Raw genomic sequence first — 12,067 nt, 5'->3', positions numbered from 1 at the left:
TTTTCATGTACTACATACTACATATATTTTTAAATAATTTGGAAAATCCAAAAGTGCACGCCTCATAATTTTTTTTAATAAATATTTTACTAATTAAGGTTGGGTCGCCTAAGATCGGATGTGACATAAGATCGGATGCATGGAATAACTCGCAAACTAAATTCTTTTTTAGGCAATATTCTCTACTGCTACCAACACTACTAGATCCGCCATTTTGTTCTGCCCCTCTCTTCACTCTGCGGCCGGCCAGCGACCAGACGGGACGTGTACACAGGTGATTCAGCAGAAAAGGTGTATTTTGTGGCGAAAATCGTCGATCCGATCTTACCTACAAAATTTTGATGGCTCATTGTGGAGAGTACTTTCATTGAAAGAATGTAATTAATTATTTTGGGGCAGAATTAGCGAATCCTCTTTCCATCTGTATACTTTGATTACGCCTAGGACGTTCACAACCCAAGATCCGATCTTCCGTCCCAATGCCGAAGATCGGACCGAAGTTTAGCTCTTGACTGCGCCTTATGCAATAATGCGCAATAATTATTAACTTTTAATATATTTAACTATCCAATGACGCTATGACTATCAGACCTTAGGTACATTTTCATTATTTAGTCCTAGAACACGGAGGATAAAAGTTTGAGAAACTTAATTAGGATGAGGAGGGAAGACCGGACTAAAAAAACGCAATAAAAAAAAAAAACTTCTTTGTCAAATTTTTTGAGGAATTTCCTGACTCAATCATTGATGCTCAATGTATGGACGTAAGTCCGGATGTTTTCCTAATGTTAACATTATTATTAAACGCATAGAAGTGAAGATACTACATAGTCCGATCTTCGGCCGAACTGTTATTTTCTTCACTATGGTAAGTCGAAAAAAGTCTGCTTTTTAGGCTCTAAATTTGCTTAGATAGATAGCATCTACGCAAACCAAAAAATTATGGGTTAAACAATATTTTCTTGTCATCAATTTACAGTTGACCGCAACAGAAAAACGACATCGAATCATGAGAAATAAAATAAAAAATACAGTACGTATAAAATTTTCGGCATATGCGTCCGATCTTAGGCGACCCAACCTTATTATTTTTGTTTATTTAATAACAATTAAACCACATCGAATCAGACCCTGAAAAATGAAAGGGTTCTATTCCTGAGCATACTCAAGCGTAAGAGAAAAAAAAAGACTCGATTAGTAAAGTATTTCGGTCGCTATCGTGTTAACAAGAAAAAGGATCCGCACATACAGACACACGGACGTCCAAGACAGAACTTTTTTAAACTGTTTTTTAACTAGTTTAAATAACAAAAATGACATCAAAAATATCATGAACGTTAAAAATAGTGTTTTTTCTTAATATGTGTGTGTATGTATTATCTTACAAGTGCAATGTATGATACATAAAGAATTAAAGACATTTTAAGTTTGAAAAATCAGATGTTTTGCGCGAAGTGACAGTAGTACCCACCTCAACACTTCGCTTATGAGGCGTGCAATAGCACCATTTATCTATACTAATCTATACTAATATTATAAAGCTGAAGAGTTTGTTTGTTTGTTTGTTTGTTTGAACGCGCTAATCTCAGGAACAACTAGCACATATATAGAGGGTAACTTGGATTAACACAAAGGATAGGTTTTATCCCGGAAATCCCACGAGAACGGGAACTAAGTAAGTTTTTCTTTGATAACGCGGGCGAAGCCGCGGGCGGAAAGCTAGTATATTATATTTGTCATTATGTCAAATGTTTAGTACTAAAATAGATGAACGGAAGCTGTGGCAGACAGCGCGGCACGCGGCCGTCATTTTACTTAGAAATTGCGTTTTAGAAAATATTCGATCGAATGTATCATGGGTCGTTGACCTTATTGCTGAAATATTAGAGGAATACGTAATTATTATAATATTATAATCTGTACTATATATAATATTATAAAGCTGAAGAGTTTGTTTGTTTGAACGCGCTTACTCAGGAACTACTGGTCCGATTTGAAAAATTATTTCGGTGTTAGATAGTCCATTTATCGGCTATATACATATTATCATCTCGCTAAGACCAACAGGAGCGGAGCCACGCGGGTGAAACCGCGAAGTGCAGTTAGTTTAATATAAAAATTAATCGCTAAATGTGTTGGTAAGCGCAAATCTCGAGAACAGCTGAACCGATTTTGTTAATATTTTTATTATGTTCCTTGAAGTACGAGGATGGTTCTTATCGAGAGAAAACGTTAGGTAACATATAGGTACTACGGGCGAAACTGGGGCGGACCGCTAGCTAATATTATAAGTATTGAAATTGATGGAATTCATGAAATACTGAAATATATAGATAACATCTGCATTTTATGAAAAAATGCGATTTAACGATGAAATTGGTTAAAATATTATACGTATCAATTAAGATTTAATAAGAAAGTACTTTTGATGTGTATGACCAAAAAATTGTGCAATAAAAAACGAATTAACGTTTTTTTATATTTATCACAATCAATCGTTAACCATTAACGATCTGGTAGACTATTAAATAAATTAAACACTAATAAATACGACTTATTCAGTCGTAACAACGTCCATAAAATTCGCATCACAGTTGACTCAACAAAAATCTTAAACAAACCGAAAATTCCCTCATTAAATTTAACTTACGTTATAAAATCGCCCAAACAACGTCAAATAATTAGCAACACCAATAAATAAACACTAAAACTCAACAATTATACTGTTAAATAAACAAAAAGCTATTACCAATTTTCGACGCTAACGAATACACAAATAAAATCTCTATTTCTATTGTAATACAGTCCAAAACCCGGCGTACATAATTCGAAAATTAAATTCACCCCGAATAAAAACACGTAAAGAACAATTCCTTGCAATTAAACGCAAAATAAAAACATAATTTTTTGCAATGTTAACACTGTGAGCTGTCAAACTTAGAAACGATTTTGGCGCGAACGAAAATGCACCTTAATTTTTAAGAATAAAACGCAAGACGAGCGAATGTAAAATTAAAATGGCCGTAAAATATTGTTGTCACAGCATCCGTTCAGAAATGTTAAAGAAATTTGTCCCAGGTAGGTTTTTATCTCGCATAGTTTTTTTTTTGTAAAGTGCGCGAAGGAAAAAGATTTTGACATTGTTACTGTACGCGCTGTCGAATTTGGCGCCAATTAAACGTTTGAAATGTAGATTAAAAATATGTAGAGATCGGAGTTCAAAAAAGGCTAATCACACAATATATTTGTGCGTAGTTTGAATGTTGTGGATATTATTTAATAACTAGCGGTCCGCCCCGGCTTCGCCCGTGGTACATGTTTACGTTTTCTCTACATAAGAACCATCCTCGTACTTCAAGGAATATAATAAAAAAAGAATTATCGAAATCGGTTCAGCCGTTCTCGAGTTATGCGCTTACCAACACATTTTGCGATTCATCACTACATAGTATAAAACAAAGTCGCTTTCCCTGTCCCTATGTCCCTATGTCCCTATGTCCCTTTGTACGCTTAAATCTTTGAAACTACGCAACGGATTTTGATGCGGTTTTTTTTAATAGATAGAGTGATTCAAGAGGAAGGTTTATATGTATAATATGATCCATTAAGTAGTGGAGAAGTACTGTTATTTTTGAGGTTTCTAATGTGATGTCGTAAAAAATTACATTTATTCCGCTTACATTGCAAACGCAGGCTGAACCCTACGAGTTTTATCAAAATAATGTACTAAGTATTATACACATTGAAAAGGTCTACAGAAAAGTCCGCGATGGTATATGTCTATCTCTTATGGATAACCCACAATAACTTTTTTTTGTCATTTACTTTTTACGACAAATAATGGCTAATTTTCGAAGCGATTTTAACCAATACAGCATTAATCCTTAACCAATTAAATACCATGGATACATTGTTCATTTAATATAGATCTATATGGCCCTTTACACCGTATGATTTAAGTGAATATTTTCGAAGATATTACAGATTTAAAAATTGCGGGACGTAGCGTTTGCGGCCGCCCGGCTATGTATTTTATACCCGTGCGATGCCGGAGCGGGCCGCTATATTTTTATACCTATACAACGTTCACAATTTTTCTGTAGTGTATTTAGTATCAGCATTGCACCCGTGCGAAGCCGGGGCGGGTCGCTAGTTTTTATATATAAGAAGTACGTAGTATTTTTATCGATACAATGGGCACCTCACTAAAGTATCGATAGTCAGATATAGATATCGAACTGGTAGGCAACACTACTTATTACTGTCAAAATTGATAAGGCTACAGCAGCGCCACAACTGGCCAACTGAAACTATGGAAAACATCACTGTCGCATCTGTTACGTAGTAACTAATACTTAATCTGTGATGTTGAAGTTTGTGAGGATGGATGTGTGTGTGTATGTTTGTTACTCTTTCACGCAAATACTACTGAACCGATAACAATGAAATTTCGCACACATATAGAGGGTAACTTGGATTAACACATAGGATAGGTTTTATCCCGGAAATCCCACGGGAACGGGAACTACGCAAGTTTTTCTTTGAAAACGCGGGCGACGCCGCGGGCGGAAATATAGTTCTTTATAATGTTCAATACACATCAAAATACAATAATTGAACTTTTTATTTTTATTATTTTATAATAATTTTATGACTTTATGTGTGATTTACTTTTTGTAAACTGTATTATTATTTTTCAAAGAACGACAAAAAAGCAGTCCTTTCAATAATTTCCTGGAACTAAGATGTAATTAAATTATCATTTAAACGAAATATTAAAATGTATTTTGATATAACTAATGCATCGCAGACGCAGCTTTATTGCACACGTTATAAATAGTAATAAGGGCCTGTTCACACGGAACATGCGAAATGAAAAAAGTGATTACATTAAATAAAGTAAAAAAAACGCAATATTTTTAAAGTATATAATATAGTAGGTATATTTATGAAATGAAATCTGCATCTATTTTATTAACTACTTCCATCAACACATTCCCAAAATTATTTCAGTACCTATATTCATAAGATTTTATAGATATCTAGATTCTTTTTCGTATGCATGGTTTCAGGACAATTTTCACACACGGCACGATCTGATCCCATACTAAGCTTTCGCTTGTGTTATGGAAACCAGATGGCTGATAAACATACATATATAATTTTCAATAAATACTTATATAGATAATTATCACCCAGACACAGAGCAAACATCTATGTTCATCACACAAATATTTGCCCCAGGTAGGAATCGAACCCACGACCTCTGGCTTGGAAGGCAGGGCCACTACCAACCATGCCAACCGGTCAGTCAACAATTTCAGAAACAATAGTGTAAAATTTTACGTTACGTTACGCACTTTTTATCACTAACAGATTTGTGGAAAGCAAAATTGCTTTTTTTTATATAAAAAATTTGATGTATCTGACGTCAAATGGTTTGTACGCAAAGCATTTCACATCTGTATGACAAATTAATTATTGAAGTGAAACTTCTTTATCGGGGTTGGAAAAAAATTTAGTGTAACATTTTTTCGTTACGCGTGACATTTTTCCGTTACGCGCCATCTTGTTTTTATCCCTACCACGCGTGATTCGACGTATTTCTGTAAAGTTGCATATAGTAAATTATTTTTTTTAAATAAGGTCATAAAGAAGTTTCACTTCTTACGTGTGTACACTAGTACATGCACATATTTTTTTTTAATCCAGTAAATGAACCTTGACTTTTCCGTTTTACATAATATTATTATAGTAGATATCTATGGTTTTACCAAGGATCGAACCCATTGACTCCGTTCAAAGATCGAATCCAGGACTGTTGTTAAAATCAAGTGCGGTGTGAAAACGCCTTAAACTAAATCATATGGACGGATGTCCTGTCCCTTTCACACACGATTAAACATGAAAAGACTCATTATTGAATACAATAAAATAATCAGAGAAACGGGTTTTTCTTAGAATTATCCTTTGGTTTAATAATTTATAGCATTTATGTGAACTAATATTGTACAGAGGATTTTTGTTTCTTCACTATCACTACATAGTATAAAACAAAGTCGCTTTCCCTGTCCCTATGTCTCTATGTATGGCTTAAATCTTTAAAACTACGCAACGGATTTGATGCGGTTTTTTTAATAGACAGAGTGATTCAAGAGGAAGGTTTTAGTATATAATTTATTATGTTTTAGACAAAGCGGGCGAAGCCGCGGGCGGAAAGCTAGTTGTACCAAAAAGTTCTGAAATTACTGGACCGATTTTAAACATTCCAATAGAAGGTAAAATTTTCTTCCCAGGTGATAAAGGTTTTTTAAGTGAAACTTCTTTAGGCGCGTTGAGAGTAAAATTTCAATGTCGCGTCATGGCGATACCGTCATGTCACGGCAAAGTATCACTTCTCTCTCTCACTTATCGACACGTGTGCTCGGCACACACACTCTTTTTCTGGTTTGTGACGTAGACCGAAAATAACATTACCTATAGGACAGTAGCTGGTAGATACTCGTACCTACTTGTATTTTTCGACATTACTAGACGACAATAAGTTTAAAATTATATTTATAATCAACTATTATTTATTAAAACCATCACTCACACAAAAAAAATGCCATAAGATCTTTCTAGAAGGTCAACACATTAATGTTGGCAGCGCTGACAACACTCTCGACTAAAACCTTACAAACAATGTATATTTTTTTCGTCCGATCGAATTTTAACGATGTTGATTTTTATTGTTATAACTCCTGTTTTTGTGGATATTTTTTCTCTGCCATTGTATTGTTTTTCGATTAAGCCTTCATTTTTATTATTCGCGCAGTTATAGTTTGAGAAATTGTGTCGATATCTTCATAAATCTTTGTTTATTTATTTATTGTTCTTAACTAGTGATGTATCATTGGTTTACTCTGTAATAAGGTGTAAATCTATTTTTTTTCTATTCTATCATATACTTTTTTATATTTCTAATTATTGCTCTATGTATGTACCTTTCAAACAGTAATTATTATAACCTAACTAGCTTAATGCCCGCAGCTTCGCCAACTTTGTCTATAACTTAATAAATACATATATGTATAAGTATAATAAATCTATACTAATATTATAAAGAGGAAAAGTTTGTATGTATGTATGGTTTTCACGCATAAACTACTGGACCGATTTTGATGAAATTTGGCACAGACAATCTTTAGACCCTGAGAAAGAACATAGGCTACCTTTTATTGCGAAATATGTACCACGGGCGAAGCCGGGGTGGACCGCTAGTATATACTAAAAACCTTCCTCTCGAATCACTCTAGCTCTACCTATTAAAAAAACTGCATCAAAATCCGTTGTGTATTTTTAAACATGTGCTAAACATACATACAGACAAGGATTTTATTTATACTATGTAGTAATATACAAACAAATCAACAAACAGTACTCTTATTTACGTTAAAATAAATATAGATAATATTATAAATCTTACATACGAAGTTGGAACAACTCACTAAGTAGCTATGTTAAAATACAGGCTATACCCGTCAATTTTATCAACACCCATACATCTTCCTAATCAAAAACAAGGAACAGCATGACAATCAATATTTTCTTATATATAAAATTCTCGTGTCACAATGTTAGTCTGCATACTCCTCCGAAACGGGTGGACCGATTCTCATGAAATTTTCTGTGCATATCGGGTAAGTCTGAGAATCGGCCAACATCTATTTTTCATATGTACCACGGGCGAAGCCGGGGCGGACCGCTAGTATATGTATAAAACAATATAACTTCATAACACCGGTCCTTCCGAATTACAAGATACGGTTGTAGTCATGCGACTTATAGTCGCAGGAAATCGCACGTTTACGTTAAATTACATCTAGTAACCGATATTTTTTTTTAATTAGTATTGTTAAATTATTTCAGATATCTTAAGAGCTACTTCACAAATGAACAATTCTAATTTATGCAAAATAATTGTATCTCGACAATGGTTTATGAATAAAATAAAATTGAACATTTATAAATCTAAACAAAAAAATGTTTTAAATACGATTAAATTGGAACCTGGGTCAAATGTATATAAAATGTGTTTAAAAAGCTCCAGCATCCAATTAAAAAAAATATAACCATAATTAATAGATTAGTCTGTTAAAATTTATGTGCAAAGTTAGAACTTAGAACCTACTTTACTCTAATAGCTGTGCCCTGCGGTTTTGCCCACAGTGCTCCACTCCTGTTGGTCTTAGCGTGATGATATGTATCCTATAGCCTTCCTCGATAAATGGGCTATCTAACATCGAAATAATTTTTCAAATCGGACCAGTAGTTCCTGAGATTAGCATGTTCAAACAAACAAAAAAACTCTTCAGCTTTATGATATTAGTATAGATTGTTACCAAATGTGTTATTAGTTATAATAATTGTAATTTTACATAATATTTCCCATATTATTTATAAATAAAAAGAAAACTAAACAAAGTCGGGCGACAAGCAAATATATATATTGTTATCACAAAAAAGGAACGGTAATAGGCATGCTCTGCCGCTGAATTACTTACAAGGGTAAACACGTGGAGATACGTCTTGTGATTTTAAAGGGTTGTGCAAACTTGCGACTTTTTTGTCACAAAAATAATTTTATTTGGTAAACGCTGATTGAATTCCATCTTGCACTATGTAACCAGTCTTATATGAATAAGACGATTTATAATTGTGTATCATTTTAAAATGCAATTGATGTTTTTTTATTATTAGCCTAAATATTTGCATTGGGTACTATGTCTAGATAATAATTTTACTAATTCAACAATTATTAAATTATTTGCCTCCATGTATAGTTTTACGAATGTTACAAATTTTAGCAAGTAAATCTATAAGAAAACTATTCTATCTGATAATATATTTCTCTGTTTGTTACAGATAAACTACATACATAGCTGGAGTGCCACTTCACACTTGTCGTTGATGAATTTATTTAAAACTTGGTCAATTCGACGAAGAACTGATTAACAGAGACCTCACAATATACCTCCTCTAACCTCTTTAAATCAGCGCAAAACATAATACGCCAAAACTGCCATTTAACACCTTACCCCAACACTTGCGACTTTTAGTCGCAGCCACAGTCGCAAAGTCGCAAGTCCACTCCACCCCGTCACATCCTTATCTCGTGTACCCATGTCAATGTTACTTTGACAACACACTGACCGACATACGAATGGATTTATCTAATTTCTATATGTGCTTCTATTTTGAATTGACGCGGGTGCTATGTGTTTGCTTGGAAGATTGGAGATAACGTAAAGTTGGTAATAATAGATTTAAGAGATATATCGTTAAAACCATTTCAACCGCTATTTTCAAGATGGCGACCATGGGACAAGGGTGGCGACCCCACAAACTTGGTTTTAGCTTAACACTGACCCCCCTACACATCAAAAAATAAAATTGCGTCCTCTAAAAAACGCAAGGTCAGGCCTAAAAAATGTAAAATTTCAATGGACTATAATTATATTATAAACATAACCGATTTTAAACACGTTCCCTAATAATATATTATTTCTGAGAGACAAAAGCTCTATTTTGTCAGTTTTTATTTTAGTTTATCCACTCGGATATAAAATCCACAATCAAACAAAACAAACAAACAATTTGTAATTAAATTAGTCTGTAATGAAATTTAAAAACGTTCAAATACCTAACCCTTTACAACAATTCGAGTTATTTCCAGGTGCTCTATGGTATTCCAAATACTTCAATACCTTCGGAACTATCCAACGAGAGTTCGGTGGGAATTAAATATAATTAATGTAATTTAAATTTATTTTAAGTCTTCGATTGTATTTTAGCGATAAAATAATATAAATTGATTTAATAAATGTAGCTAGAAACTCAGTTTTATTTTTAAGTGACAACCCTAATCCAAAAAAAGAGCGTTAAACTTCATAAGGCGCGTTGAGAGTAAAATTTTAAGATTTCGTCATGCCAATACCATCACGTCATGGAGTAAGGCGACGATTTTGGTATCTTTGAATCTTGCCAAAGAAGTTGCACTTGTGACACGTGTGCTCGGCCCACATGCTATTTTATTTATATTAATAAATTTTAATTAACGAACGGTGCATTTAAATAAACTATAGCGAATAATCACTTATAGTACCACAAGAGCTTCAAAATTATCGGGTATTTTCCGATAGGTTCGTTGCAAACAAATGAAGGAGTCAAGTTTTTAGTCAAGGTTAAAAAATCACAAGCGCGAAGCGCGAGTGATTTTTCCTGAAAAACTTGACGACTTTATTTGTTTGCAGGGAACCTTGAGGGAAATGCCAGATAATTTTGAAGCTCGTGTGGTATTCGGGATATTAATTTTCCGTCCCAAATGTCGGCCAATAATAATTTCACAATTGAATTGAACCTGTCAGTTTGACATCAACGACCAGAGAAAATTTTCAAAAAATTATCAGTATAATACCATGTAGGTTGTACCACGTGACGTCGAATGGTGCAATTCTATTGGTCGATATTTGGGTCGGAAAAATAATCATTCTAATTCGTGTAGTGTAAACAGGCATACATTTTATGCATTGTTCTAATACTGAACAACACTGAATACGAGTTTTCGTTTACACTAAAAGATAACGAAAGAATGCTCTTCCTCTAGCTCTGTTCGTTTGAAGTAATATACCGATAAACACATCAAAATCTTTGGAATATCCATCTTCGAAAAAAGGAAATTTTATAAAACGTGTAAAGTGTATTGTTTTGAGTGTTAGAGAATTAAGTTTGAACTAAACTTTTAGTAATCAGTAGTTTTGATAACATTAACGATTAGAAACATTTTATCATAGAAATGCAAATAAGTATGTAAAATAAAAGCGCATGATAAAAGATAAATAATTACTACTTAGGCCCTTACTGTGCACTGGGAACGTGGGAATGAACTAATTTACTAAAAGAACAGGGAAATATGTGGAGTCTTTGTGGTTGTAAAAATATAGTACCAATTGATTAAAAACTTCGTTTTTACAAAGTTGATTGAGATGAACCGTCAAAATTGAACTATTTTTGATTAGCTGCACAAATATGTAAAAATTTGTTATGGCCGAAACATGGCATATTTTCAATTCAAATTCAGTCTAAGGATAAAAAGAATACGATAAAACGAATATGCCCCTAATTAAGCTCATCCATATTTTTCTTAACCTACCGTCATATTTTATATTCAACTTAGATATTACTAGCTTTGCTCCGCGGTTGGTGATTGGTCTTATCGAGATGATATATAGCCTTCCTAAATTAATGGGCTACCTAAAACCGTATTTTTCAAATCGGACCAGTAGTTCCCGAGATTAGCGCATTCAAACAAACAAACTTCAGCTTTATAATATTAGTGTAGATTAAACAACTAATAAGTTAGCATGTATGTTTTTGTATTAACCTCGTGCAAAGTCATGATTATTGTATTATCCAAATAAATTCACAACTAACTTTCACAACCGCGACTCCACACCACTCTCTGTTCTCACAAATTTACAAAGGGCGGTGGCTGGGCGTTACAATTAAATATATATTACCGATTGCCTGCGTCAAATACTATCTGATTTAGATCAAAGGGTTCTAGCTTAATTACGTTTTTATAAGAATCTTTTGCTTTCTTTTCCGTTTCAATTAAGACAAAAAGAACGCAATACTTTTTAGGTTATCTATGTACCTTTTTCTTGTTTTAAATATAGTTTGTCAGTAATGGATTGAATTCGTATCCTATGTTATTATATAAATAGTGTTAATGACCACTGCACCATAATTATAATAAAAGTCAAACATGTTAACCTACTTAGTGATGTAGTGACATAGTATAAAACGAAGTCGCTTTCCTGTCTTTTTTTAATAGATAGAGTGTTTAGTTAATTACTTCTACTCAATTAAATTATTTTTACAACATATTTGCATTCTTTACCATTCTCCCCGTTGTTGCCTGGCAGAGATGACTGCACAGTGATAAGCCCACTTTTATTTAATGTAATATTGTTACCTTTATGTACTTGTTTTCTTGCACAATCAAGTGTTAAATAAATAAATA

The 12,067-nt window shown here is 33.3% G+C and overlaps 1 protein-coding gene and 1 long non-coding RNA gene across 2 annotated transcripts in view; one reads left to right on the top strand and one right to left on the bottom strand.

The window, feature by feature from the left end:
- LOC149476193 (uncharacterized) overlaps positions 1-12,067 on the bottom strand; it is a 177,295-nt gene that overhangs the window by 2,738 nt on the left and 162,490 nt on the right. The gene's annotated exons all lie outside the window — the stretch shown is intronic.
- Positions 1-12,067, top strand: part of LOC149476200 (uncharacterized) — a 125,519-nt gene that overhangs the window by 96,718 nt on the left and 16,734 nt on the right. The window lies entirely within an intron of this gene.

The sequence above is a fragment of the Colias philodice genome, chromosome 28 (genome assembly GCF_061535455.1).
Source record: "Colias philodice isolate Cphi_HAF_F1 chromosome 28, ilColPhil1 Martin Lab GWU primary, whole genome shotgun sequence".
In the NCBI taxonomy this organism is placed as follows: domain Eukaryota; kingdom Metazoa; phylum Arthropoda; class Insecta; order Lepidoptera; family Pieridae; genus Colias; species Colias philodice.
The sequence above is the reverse complement of the archived record's forward strand: the minus strand, read 5'-3'. Positions and strand labels throughout refer to the sequence as shown.